This window comes from Oncorhynchus mykiss, chromosome 6, assembly GCF_013265735.2.
Source record: "Oncorhynchus mykiss isolate Arlee chromosome 6, USDA_OmykA_1.1, whole genome shotgun sequence".
NCBI lineage: Eukaryota > Metazoa > Chordata > Actinopteri > Salmoniformes > Salmonidae > Oncorhynchus > Oncorhynchus mykiss.
In genome coordinates, this window is record NC_048570.1 from 6847900 (window position 1) to 6861972 (window position 14073).

Genomic DNA, 14073 nt, shown 5'->3' on the forward strand with positions numbered 1-14073 from the left:
GGATACCACCTTTCCAACAAGTGAGTTTGTAGAATTTACTGCCCTACTAAAGCTGCCCTGGTCAACTGTAAGTGCTTTTATTGTGAAGTACAAAACGTCTAGGAGCAACAGCGGATCAGCCGAGAAGTGATAGGCCACACAAGCTCACAGAACGGGACCGCTGAGTGCTGAAGGGCGTAGCACGTAAAAATCGTCTGTCCTCGGGTTGCAACACTCACTACTGTTTTCCAAATGGCCTCACTTCACCATCTGGCAGTCCGACGGACAAATCTGCTCCAATGCATAGCACCAACTGTAAAGTTTGGTGGAGGAGGATTTTTAATATATATGGCTGTTTTTCATGGTTTGAGCTAAGCCCCTTAGTTCCAGTGAAGGGAAATCTTAACGCTGCAGCGTACAATGACATTCTAGATGATTCTTTGCTTCCAACTTTGTGGCAACAGTCTGGGGAAGGTCCTTTCCTGTTACAGCATGTCAATGCCCCCGTGCACAAAGTGAGGTCCATACAGAAATGGTTTGTCAAGATTGGTGTAGGAAAACTTGACTGGCCTGCACCGAGCCCTGACCTCAACCCCATCAAACACCTTCGGGATGAATTGGAACGCCGACTGTGAGCCAGGCCTAATCGCCCAACATCAGTGCCCGTCCTGACTAATGCTCTTGTGGCTGAATGGAAGCAAGTCCCCCTGCAGCAATGTTCCAACATGTAGTGGAAAGCCTTCCCAGAAGAGTGGAGGCTGTTATAGCAGCAATGTTCCACCATCTAGTGTAAAGCCTTCCCAGAAGAGTGGAGGCATGTTATTAGGCAAAGGGGGGGGGGGGGGGGGGGGGGGGAACAACTACATATTAATGCCCGTGATTTTGGAAGGAGATGTTTGACGAGCAGGTGTCCACATACTTTTGGTCATGCAGTCATATACACACACTCCAGACTCCAAAATGCCTCGTCCTAATATTTATATATGCCTTACTTCTATTATTTTGTGTGTACTGTTATGTTAGATATTACTGCACTGTTGGTGCTAGCAATATAAGCATTTCGCTGTGTATGCAGTAGTGGAAAAAGTACCCAATAATACTACCCGAGTAAAAGTCTAAAAGTATTTAGTTTTAAATATACTTATGTATCAAAAGTAAAAAATAATTTCAAATTCCTTTTATTAAAAACAAACCAGGTGGCACTATTGTCTTGTTTTTTAAATTGACACACTCCAACACTCAGACATGCTTTACAAACAAAGCATTTGTGTTTAGTGAGTCCACCAGATCAGAGGATGACCAGGGATGTTCTCTTGATAAGTGTGTGAATTTGACCATTTTCCTGTCCTGCTAAGCATTCAAAATGTAACATACTTTTGGGTGTCAGGCAAAATGTATGGAGTAAAAAGTACATTATTTTCTTTAAGAATGTAGTGGTGTAAAAGTAAAAGTCGTCAAAAATATAAATAGTAAAATACAGATACCCCCAAAAAAATATTTAAGTAGTACTTTAAAGTATTTTAACTTAAGTACTTTACACAAATGTGTGTATGGACCAATAACATTTGATTTGAGAAGTAGCGCGCTATGTTGGGATATAGGGTGCCCTTTGCCTTATCCTTTACCCCCTTCAGTCACTCAGTCTGTTTCTGTCTCAAAATACTGAAGAGATTTGATTGTAATCTTCTCCTTCTATAGAGCCAGGACAAGTGGGAACTTGATCTGAACAGGGTGGAGACAGAGTTAAACCGCAGCCGGGCTACTAGAGGCCTGGGGCGAGTATAGGAAAATATCTAGACATACGTGACATATTTACACATTTGAAGCCTATCATTGTAATGATTGCCTCGCTCTGTCTGTGTTGAGCGGAATCAATTCGGGACACTAAACTTCAGATTAGCCAGAATGAAGATGGAAATATTTGTATACGTATAAAATACTTGTTTCCCCGGGGATTCGATCTGGCAACCTTTCGGTTACTGACCCAACGTTCTAACCGCTAGGCTACCTGCCGCCACTGATATCCGGGTTGCATAACTGGAGCATAGGCAACACAGACAAGCTTGGTTGCATCTCTCGCTCATCGGGATTTATTGGCATGGTAAACATGTTAACATTGTCAAATGAAGTGATATAGATAATAAACCAAAATTAAATGAACAATCAGAAATGAACAGTGAACATCTTTCTCTCTTTCTTCTGTCAAGCTTATCCAATGCAAAAGCAGGACTGAACACTAGCCGATATGACCACTAGCCGATATAGGTGAAATAATAAGCATTTTCATTTGTAAAGCATTTTCTACTACTCAAGGCGCAAAATAATAACACTACTAATAAAAACAATCCAAAACACAGAAGAACACAGACAACAAACAAAACTATATACAGGTGGACATGAGAACAGAATTAGCAGAGGTTCTTGAAAGCTTTACTGAACAGCACGGTCTTGAGCTGTGCCATAAAGGAGAACAGAGACTCTGAAATCCTAATAGTGTCTGGAAGTGCGTTCCACAGCCGCAGAGGCGACAATAAAAACGCGACAATAAAAACACGACAATAACAACACAACGCAGTTAGAGAGACAAGAGCAGAGCACAAGAACAAGCGCTGCTTTGTTGTCACAAGTCTCAACATAGGGTATGCTATCAGAAATAGTCTGAGTATTTCACGTAAATACATTGCTTAGGCTAATATAGAGCATCTATAGGCTGGGTCATTCTACGAAATTATTCCATTTGCGTCCCTTTAGAAATTGTGCAACAATACTTCCATTTTCAAAAAGCCTGTTATATTCAATGAAGTGCCCTTTCATATAGACCACATGGCGAATTCAGCACCAACACCAAGATCGAAACGACTATTGTTGGGAGACAATTTTGTAAAGGTTTGTAGCAGATCGAGGCCCGTTTCATGGCAACGTATGATTCCTTCACAGAAAGGTTAGGCTACAGACTAAGATCCGCTACTGGCTACGGTAGTCTAAAATGCATCCGAAGCGATATAGGCCCATTATCAATAACGACATTTTTTTGTTGCAAGACCTGTTTTTGCTGTTCCATTACCGTTATGGTGCTACGGCGTGATTTTCCAGCTTCCGATGTGATGCTGTCCAAGCAATGCTGCATTGCTTCTCCCCTCTCCCTCTCTTACCATTATATCACAGCCTTCTACTAGAAAGACACGAAGGCGACTATACTTACGTTTAAGCAGGTTGCCAACGATGTTATTATCGTGTCAATAGTATCCACCTTGTCCTTTGTCCTCAATATTCACGCGAATAATAGACCTAATCACTGACGCTTGGAATATGTTTGTTTGTTTTTTGCTCGACAACGCAGAAGCAGCGCATAGCAGGGCTACAGTACGTTATTACGTCAACCCGGATTCAGCTCAGCCCTCTCTCATAGGGATTCCGTCAGGTCCAATACCGTGAGGATCAAGTAAATACCTCAACCGTTCTGGAGGTTAGCTACCCGCTTTGGGGCGACCGGCAGTTAGGTGGGGGTCAAACTTGGGCGGTTTCTTCTACGACACTAACCCGGTTTCCATCCAACTTTGTTTTTTTAATGCGAGTTAGGTATGTCGGGCAAAACATTTTAATGACAGGCATGGTGGAAACAGAACAACTTTCCAAATGTCGACAAAAACAAAATAGGCTTGACAAGGTGAGCTATTTTTGTGTCGGTAAAATTAATTATGCGTGAAATGTAGGTGGAAACGCTTGTATTCACAAATATTGATATAATTACCATTAGCCTACATTGAAGTAAACTTGGAATCACTGCAATAGCATATTATGTGATCCTCCCACTAGGACTTGTCGGGTAAGTATGCAATGTATTAATATACAGAAACATTGTGATGAGCTTTACAGAGTGGTGAACGTGCAAGGTGGTGAGCTTTATGCTCCTTTCCAATACATATCTAGGGTCTTGTTATGGTGACAGTATCATCGATACTTGGCTGCGGTTTAAATCTCATCATGTAATCTCACCATGTAGGCTAGAAATGCGCTCTAGCCAAAAGCCCGTAAATTGCCATGTAGGCTAGAAATGCGCTCTAGCCAAAAGCCCGTAAATTGCCATGTAGGCTAGAAATGCGCTCTAGCCAAAAGCCCGTAAATTGCCCTGTAGGCTAGAAATGCGCTCTAGCCAAAAGCCCGTAAATTGCCCTGTAGGCTAGAGCGCACATGCCAATACCAAAGTGGACACACACCCTATAGCCTAACCCAGTGGTCAGCTACAGTACCAGACGATCTCATTCCTAGTCGATCACCAATTTATGTAGAAAATAAATCGATAAAAGCTTGCGCTCCCTTTTTTTTTTATTATTCGTGTTGCGCTGTTGGCGGTAGGTGCACTTGATTCAGAAGCCCTGCGCACAGGGTATGCGAAGTGTTCCCATGTTGAAGCATTTCATTTTTCGGGAGAAAAAAAAAAACTCCGTTTACCCGGGGGACCGGGAGATCTGTTGGTAAATCGAGTGTCTACCTACATCTTCCACGACCCCGGCCTCAGAAAAGATTGATACTAGCTTATAAAGATTGATACTAGCCTACAAATATTGATACTAGCCTACAAATATTGATACTAGCCTACAAATATTGATACTAGCCTATAAAGATTGATACTAGCCTACAAATATTGATACTAGCTTATAAAGATTGATACTAGCCTACAAATATTGATACTAGCCTACAAATATTGATACTAGCCTACAAATATTGATACTAGCTTATAAAGATTGATACTAGCCTACAAATATTGATACTAGCCTACAAATATTGATACTAGCTTAAAAAGATTGATACTAGCCTATAAATATTGATACTAGCCTACAAATATTGATACTAGCTTATAAATATTGATACTAGCCTACACAGATTGATACTAGCTTATAAAGATTGATACTAGCCTACAAATATTGATACTAGCTTATAAAGATTGATACTAGCCTACAAATATTGATACTAGCCTACAAATATTGATACTAGCTTATGGAGATTGATACTAGCCTACAAATATTGATACTAGCCTATAAAGATTGATACTAGCCTATAAATATTGATACTAGCCTACAAATATTGATACTAGCCTATAAATATTGATACTGGCCTACAAATATTGATACTAGCTTATAAAGATTGATACTAGCCTATAAAGATTGATACTAGCCTACAAATATTGATACTAGCCTACAAATATTGATACTAGCCTACAAATATTGATACTAGCCTATAAAGATTGATACTAGCTTATAAAGATTGATACTAGCCTACAAATATTGATACTAGCCTATAAAGATTGATACTAGCCTATAAATATTGATACTAGCCTACAAATATTGATACTAGCTTATAAATATTGATACTAGCCTACACAGATTGATACTAGCTTATAAAGATTGATACTAGCCTACAAATATTAATACTAGCTTATAAAGATTGATACTAGCCTACAAATATTGATACTAGCCTACAAATATTGATACTAGCCTACACAGATTGATAATAGCCTACACAGATTGATACTAGCCTACACAGATTGATACTAGCCTACACATATTGATAATAGCCTATAAAGATTGATACTAGCTTATAAAGATTGATACTAGCCTACAAATATTGATACTAGCCTATAAATATTGATACTAGCCTACAAATATTGATACTAGCTTATACAGATTGATACTAGCCTACAAATATTGATACTAGCTTATACAGATTGATACTAGCCTATAAATATTGATACTAGCCTACAAATATTGATACTAGCTTATACAGATTGATACTAGCCTACAAATATTGATACTAGCCTACAAATATTGATAATAGCCTACAAATATTGATACTAGCTTATACAGATTGATACTAGCCTACAAATATTGATACTAGCCTATAAAGATTGATACTAGCCTACAAATATTGATACTAGCCTACAAATATTGATACTAGCTTATAAATATTGATACTAGCCTACACAGATTGATACTAGCTTATAAAGATTGATACTAGCCTATAAAGATTGATACTAGCCTACAAATATTGATACTAGCCTACAGATATTGATACTAGCTTATAAAGATTGATACTAGCCTACAAATATTGATACTAGCCTACAAATATTGATACTAGCTTATAAAGATTGATACTAGCCTATAAAGATTGATACTAGCCTACAAATATTGATACTAGCCTACAGATATTGATACTAGCCTACAAATATTGATACTAGCCTACAAATATTGATAATAGCCTACAAATATTGATACTAGCTTATACAGATTGATACTAGCCTACAAATATTGATACTAGCCTATAAAGATTGATACTAGCCTATAAAGATTGATACTAGTCTACAAATATTGATACTAGCCTATAAAGATTGATACTAGCCTACAAATATAGATACTAGCCTATAAAGATTGATACTAGCCTATAAAGATTGATACTAGCCTACAAATATAGATACTAGCCTATAAAGATTGATACTAGCCTACAAATATAGATACTAGCCTACAAATATAGATACTAGCCTACAAATATAGATACTAGCCTACACAGATTGATACTAGCCTACACAGATTGATACTATCCTACACAGATTGATACTAGCCTACACAGATTGATACTAGCCTACACAGATTGATACTAGCCTACACAGATTGATACTAGCCTACACATATTGATACTAGCCTACACATATTGATACTAGCCTACACAGATTGATACTAGCCTACACATTACTATCAACACTGTTTTTATTCAACACTCTTACAAAACATAAAACGTCCTTCTCCCTACTTCCACTTGCGCTGCAATGAATGAGTGAGAGGCCAAGTGTATTGATAGTGCTGCGTTTTAATTATTATTAGCAGCTCGTTGTGTGAGTTTTAATATCACATCAAATCAAATCATATTTTATTGGTCACATACACGTGTTTAGCAGATGTTATTTCGGGTGTAGCGAAATGCTTGTGTTTCTAGTTTCCGACAGTGCAGAAATATCTAACAAGTAACATCCAACAATTTCACAACAAATACCTAATACACACAAATCTAAGTAAAATAATTGAATTAAGAATATATAAATATATGGATGAGAAATGTCAGAGCTGCATAGACTAAGATACAGTAGAATAGTATGGAATACAGGATATGCATATGGGATGAGTAATGCAAGATATGTAAACATTATTAAAGTGACATAATTAAAGTGGCCAATGATTTCAAGTCTGTGTATGTAGGCAGCAGCCTCTCTGCGTCAGTTATGGCTATTTAACAGTCTGATGGCCTTGAGATAGAAGCTGTTTTTCAGTCTCTCGGTCCCAGCTTTGATGCAGCTGTACTGACCTCCCCTTCTGGATACTAGCGGGGTGAACAGGCAGTGGCTCGGGTGGTTGTTGTCTATGATGATCTTTTTGGCCTTCCCGTGTCATCGGGTGGTGTAGGTGTCCTGGAGGGCAGGTAGTTTGCCCCCGGTGATGCTTTGTGCAGACCGCACCACCCTCTGGTGAGCCCTGCGGTTGTGGGCGGTGCAGTTTCCGTACCAGGCGGCGATACAGCACGACAGGATACAGCCCGACAGGTTTTAGGTGACAAGCCAAATTTTTTCAGCCTCCTGAGGTTGAAGAGGCACGGTTGCGCCTTCTTCACCACACTGTGTGTGGACCATTTCAGTTTGGTCAGTGATGTGTACGCTGAGGAACTTAAAAACTTTCCACCTTCTCCACAGCTGTCCCGTCGATGTGAATAGGAGGGTGCTCCCTCTGCTGTTTCCTGAAGTCCATGATCATCTCCTTTGTTTTGTTGATGTTGAGTGAGAGGTTATTTTCCTGTCACCACACTCCTAGAGCCCTCACCTCCTCCCTGTAGGCTGTCTCATCGTCGTTGGTGATCAAGCCTACTACTGTTATGTCATATGCAAACTTGATGATTGAGTTGGAGGTCGTGCATGTCCACGCAGTCATCGGTGAACAGTGAGAACAGGAGTGGGCTGAGCACGCACCCTTGTGGGGCCCCAGTGTTGAGGATCAGCGGGGTGGAGGAGATGTTTCCTACCTTCACTGGCCCATCAGAAAGGAATATTTAGCTTTCTCTGGTCACAGGCATTTGTGCATGAGGCAGATATGTGATTCGAGTTTCGCCATCGGCTGTCCCCTCTCTCTAGTCAGTCTTACTGGAGGGAGAGAGAGCAGGGGCCGTGGAAGGTGAACCCTCTCATGCTCTTGTAACAGTATAACTTTAGTCCATCCCCTCGCACTACCCAGGCTCGAACCAGGGACCCTCTGCACACATCAACAGTCACCCACGAAGCATCGTTACCAATCGCGCCACAAAAGCTTCGGCCCTTGCAGAGCAAGGGGAACAACTACTTCAGGTCTCAGAGCGAGTGACGTCACCCGATTGAAACGCTAATTAGCGCGCACCACCGCTAACTAGCTAGCCATTTCACATCGGTTACGTTCTCTCCCTCCCTCCTTTGAGCCTACAGGACTAGAGACATCCTCAGAGGACTAGAGATAGCAACTCGGAGGTCTGAAGTCTCTGACTCCAGTGCACACAACTGGGAACTTGGGGGAAAAAACGAGATTTGACTGATAAAAATCTTTTGAAAGGTCATCCAACTCAGAATTCCGAGTCGGACACGTGATCATCTTTCTGGAGTTCCAAACTTTCCCGACCAGAAGATGTTGATTTATGATTTTTTTTTTGTAGTTCTCATTCTTCAACAATGAGTGGTTTGGAAGGAATCAGTGGCTAACTGCAAGCTTAACAAAGCAATCACTAGCCTGCTATTCAACATGACTCTTGCCGCATTCAAAACAACTGGAAACTCGGGAACTGGGAAATCTTAGACTTCAGTGAGTTCAAAACAACTGGAAACTCGGAACTGGGAAAACAGGTTTTGAACGGTCATCCAACACGAAATTCCAAGTCGGGAACTCGGGCCTCTTTCTTGTGCTCTGACCTGAAGATCACTGACATCATGATACAACCTTGTTTTTTCCCGAGTTCCCAGTTGTCTTGAAAGCACCATAAATCCAGAGAATGACAGACTTTGATGCCAAACCGCCACTACACCTTCCTGTTCAAGTGAGCACAGCACAACAAGGTGAGTCCAAAAATGTATTGAATGCTGCTCTATAAATTATGTAATATGCCAGGACGATGTGTATACTGTAGATAAGAAAGTAATACTAAGTGCATGTTGTGTAGTAAGCTGTTAGTAGCCCATGTGCCTCACCCTAATAATTGTGTCCCTTTCTCCTCTCATAACTTAGCCAATTGCTCTGACTTGATGGTGCACATGTAGACTATAGCCTGTTTTAGAGAAATGTAATCATCAAATATTGTAAGAGCTTTCATTGTCTGCTTATATGCAGTTATGACTTGGTGTACAGGGAGAATACTGTAAGAATGGCCCATGTTAATTTCAAAAGTGCTGAACAAATGGTTATATTGACGACGTTCATCCTAGCTCTCTCATTGTCTTAATCTAAATTACAGATATCCTGTAGTCCACTCGTTGTCCCCTTGTGCCATAGTTTGTACATCTCAAGTGTCAGTAGAAACCACATTGGTTGAAACAAGTCAGCCATATCAGCTATGTTTTTTAAAGGATTCTCTCCATGGTGCTGAAAAGAAAGCTCTGCTGTTGGGACAGCTTTATGTCGACCCTAACAGTTTGTGGGCACCGTTTGTTAAAGTTATAGTGCAATTAATGTATTGTTTAGTGTTGTGTTGTGTAGTGGCTTTGCTGGCATTCATCTAAAACATTTTGGGGGAGTTTTCCCCACCAAGATGTACATGCTGCAATCACCACTGGGTGTGTCATGTATTGTCATGTTGTGTCTTGTTCCTGTTCTTTCTCTTCACCCTGTCTCCCTCTGCTGGTCGTATTAGGTTACCTTTTCTTCCCCTCTTTCCCCCAGCTGTTCCTTGTCTTCTCTAACTACCTCGCTCACCCCTTTTCCCACCTGTTCCCTTTTTCCCTCTGATTAGGTCTCTATATCTCTCTCTGTTCCTGCTCCTGTCTTTGTCGGATTCTCGTTTGTGTTTCTCATGCCTGAACCAGACTATCGTCGTGTTTGCTGCAACCTTGTCCTGTCCTGTCGGAATCTGCCAGTTCATCTAACCTTGTCCTGTCCTGTCGGAATCTGCCTGTCCATCTGAGCCTACATGTGTTTCGTCATTAAAGAAACTCTGTTTTGTTAATTCGCTTTTGGGTCCTCATTCACGCACCCCTGACAGGGTGGGTGAATTATAACACCGCAACCCTGTTACCTATAGGTAGACAGTCTAGAAATGTTGAAACTATTTACATGTGTTTGGTAAGCTTGCATTCCATTCCCCCTGTCACATGGGGATCTATGGTTGATTCTAGATGAAATAGTCAACTCTGTTACAGTCAACCCTGTCACTTTATTTGGCACTTAATGTTAATTCGCTTTTGGGTCCTCATTCACGCACCCCTGACAGAAGAATCCGACCAAGAATGGACCCAGTGACTTCGGATCCTCTCCACTCAGCCGTCGAGATCCAGGGAGCGATGCTAGGCAGACACGAGCAGGAATTGTCTGCTGCTCGACATGCCGTTGAGACCCTGGCCGCCCAAGTCTCCAACCTCACAGAACAGGTTCACCATCTCCGCCTCGATCCACCGGCCACTTCCAGGGCTTTCGAATCTCCGGAGCCCAGAATCAATAACCAGCGGTGTTACTCTGGGGAGCCCACTGAATGCCGCTCGTTCCTCACCCAGTGTGATATTGTGTTTTCTCTCCAGCCCAACACTTACTCCAGGAGCACTGCTCGTATCGCCTACGTCATATCTCTCCTTACTGGACGGGCTCGTGAGTGGGGCACGGCAATCTGGGAGGCAAGGGCTGAGTGTACTAACCAGTATCAGGACTTTAAGGAGGAGATGATACGGGTTTTTGATCGATCTGTTTTTGGGGAGGAAGCTTCCAGGGTCCTGTCTTCCCTATGTCAAGGTAATCGATCCATAACAGACTACTCTATTGAGTTTCGCACTCTTGCTGCCTCCAGTGACTGGAACGAGCCGGCTTTGCTCGCTCGTTTTCTGGAGGGTCTCCGCGCGGAGGTAAAGGATGAGATTCTCTCCCGGGAGGTTCCTTCCAGCGTGGATTCCTTGATTGAACTCGCTATTCGCATAGAGCGACGGGTTGATCTTCGTCACCGAGCTCGTGGAAAGGAGCTCGCGTTCTCCGTTGCCCCCCTCTCCGCATCACTACCATCTTCCTCTGCCGGCTCGGGTGCTGAGCCTATGCAGCTGGGAGGTATCCGCATCTCGACTAAAGAGAGGGAACGGAGAATCACCAACCGCCTCTGTCTCTATTGCGGTTCCGCTGGTCATTTTGTCACTTCATGTCCAGTAAAAGCCAGAGCTCATCAGTAAGCGGAGGGCTACTGGTGAGCGCTACTACTCCTGTCTCTCCTTCAAGATCCTGCACTACCTTGTCGGTCCATCTACGCTGGACCGGTTCGTCAGCTTCCTGCAGTGCCTTGATAGACTCTGGGGCGGAGGGCTGTTTTATGGACGAGACCTGGGCTCGGGAACATGACATTCCTCTCAGACAGTTAAGGGAGCCCACGGCCTTGTTCGCTTTGGATGGTAGTCCTCTCCCCAGGATTCAGCGTGAGACGCTACCTTTAACCCTCACTGTCTCTGGTAATCATAGCGAAACCATTTCTTTTTTGATTTTTCGTTCACCTTTTACACCTGTTGTTTTGGGCCATCCCTGGCTAGTTTGTCATAATCCTTCTATTAATTGGTCTAGTAATTATATCCTCTCCTGGAACGTCTCTTGTCATGTGAAATGTTTAATGTCTGCTATCCCTCCTGTTTCCTCTGTCTCTTCTTCACAGGAGGAGCCTGGTGATTTGACAGGGGTGCCGGAGGAATATCACGATCTGCGCACGGTGTTCAGTCGGTCCAGGGCCACCTCTCTTCCTCCACACCGGTCGTATGATTGTAGTATTGATCTCCTTCCGGGAACCACTCCCCCCGGGGTAGACTATACTCTCTGTCGGCTCCCGAACGTAAGGCTCTCGAAGATTATTTGTCTGTAGCTCTTGACGCCGGTACCATAGTCCCCTCCTCCTCTCCCGCCGGAGCGGGGGGTTTTTTTGTCAAGAAGAAGGACGGGTCTCTGCGTCCCTGCATAGATTATCGAGGGCTGAATGACATAACAGTGAAGAATCGTTATCCGCTTCCTCTTATGTCTTCAGCCTTCGAGATCCTGCAGGGAGCCAGGTTTTTCACTAAGTTGGACCTTCGTAACGCTTACCATCTCGTGCGCATCAGGGAGGGGGACGAGTGGAAGACGGCATTTAACACTCCGTTAGGGCACTTTGAATACCGGGTTCTTCCTTTCGGCCTCGCTAACGCTCCAGCTGTCTTTCAGGCATTAGTCAATGACGTCCTGAGAGACATGCTGAACATCTTTGTTTTCGTTTACCTTGACGATATCCTGATTTTTTCACCGTCACTCCAGATTCATGTTCAGCACGTTCGACGTGTCCTCCAGCGCCTTTTAGAGAATTGTCTTTTTGTGAAGGCTGAGAAGTGCACTTTTCATGCCTCCTCCGTCACATTTCTCGGTTCTGTTATTTCCGCTGAAGGCATTAAGATGGATCCCGCTAAGGTCCAAGCTGTCATTGATTGGCCCGTCCCTAAGTCACGCGTCGAGCTGCAGCGCTTTCTCGGCTTCGCGAACTTCTATCGTCGTTTCATCCGTAATTTCGGTCAGGTGGCAGCTCCTCTCACAGCCCTTACTTCTGTCAAGACGTGCTTTAAGTGGTCCGTTTCCGCCCAGGGAGCTTTCGATCTCCTCAAGAATCGTTTTACTTCCGCACCTATCCTTGTTACACCTGACGTCTCTAGACAGTTCGTTGTCGAGGTTGACGCGTCAGAGGTGGGCGTGGGAGCCATTCTTTCTCAGCGCTCCCTCTCTGACGACAAGGTCCACCCTTGCACGTATTTTTCTCATCGCCTGTCGCCGTCGGAACGTAACTATGATGTGGGAAACCGCAAACTGCTCGCCATCCGCTTAGCCCTAGGCGAATGGCGACAGTGGTTGGAGGGGGCGACCGTTCCTTTTGTCGTTTGGACTGACCATAGGAACCTTGAGTACATCCGTTCTGCCAAACGACTTAATGCGCGTCAGGCTCGTTGGGCGCTGTTTTTCGCTCGTTTCGAGTTCGTGATTTCTTATCGTCCGGGCTCTAAGAACACCAAGCCTGATGCTTTATCTCGTCTCTTCAGTTCTTCAGTAGCCTCCACTGACCCCGAGGGGATTCTCCCTGAGGGGCGTGTTGTCGGGTTGACTGTCTGGGGAATTGAGAGGCAGGTAAAGCAAGCACTCACTCACACTCCGTCGCCGCGCGCTTGTCCTAGGAACCTTCTTTTCGTTCCCGTTCCTACTCGTCTGGCCGTTCTTCAGTGGGCTCACTCTGCCAAGTTAGCCGGCCACCCTGGCGTTCGGGGTACGCTTGCTTCCATTCGCCAGCGTTTTTGGTGGCCCACCCGGGAGCATGACACGCGTCGTTTCGTGGCTGCTTGTTCGGTCTGCGCGCAGACTAAGTCCGGTAACTCCCCTCCTGCCGGCCGTCTCAGGCCGCTTCCCATTCCCTCTCGACCGTGGTCTCACATCGCCTTAGATTTTATCACCGGACTGCCTTCGTCAGCGGGGAAGACTGTTATTCTTACGGTTGTCGATAGGTTCTCTAAGGCGGCTCATTTTATTCCCCTTGCTAAGCTTCCTTCTGCTAAAGAGACGGCACAAATCATCATCGAGAATGTTTTCAGAATTCATGGCCTTCCGTCAGACGTCGTTTCGGACAGGGGTCCGCAATTCACGTCTCAATTTTGGAGGGAGTTTTGCCGTTTGATTGGGGCTTCCGTCAGTCTCTCTTCCGGCTTTCACCCCCAGTCTAACGGTCAAGCAGAACGGGCCAATCAGACTATTGGTCGCATCTTACGCAGTCTTTCTTTTCGTAACCCTGCGTCTTGGTCAGAACAGCTCCCCTGGGCAGAATACGCCCACAACTCGCTTCCTTCGTCTGCGACCG

The 14073-nt window shown here is 43.9% G+C and overlaps 1 protein-coding gene across 2 annotated transcripts in view; it reads right to left on the reverse strand.

The window, feature by feature from the left end:
* LOC110525077 (iporin) overlaps window positions 1–3471 on the reverse strand; it is a 53285-nt gene extending 49814 nt beyond the window's left edge. Inside the window, exon 1 of one of the 2 annotated variants that reach the window (XM_036979296.1) lies at window positions 3182–3471. The gene's annotated coding sequence lies outside the window, so the exon portion shown is untranslated. The remainder of the gene's footprint in view (window positions 1–3181) is intronic. The other variant, XM_036979297.1, reaches the window with a different exon arrangement.
* Window positions 3472–14073: the final 10602 nt, after the last annotated feature.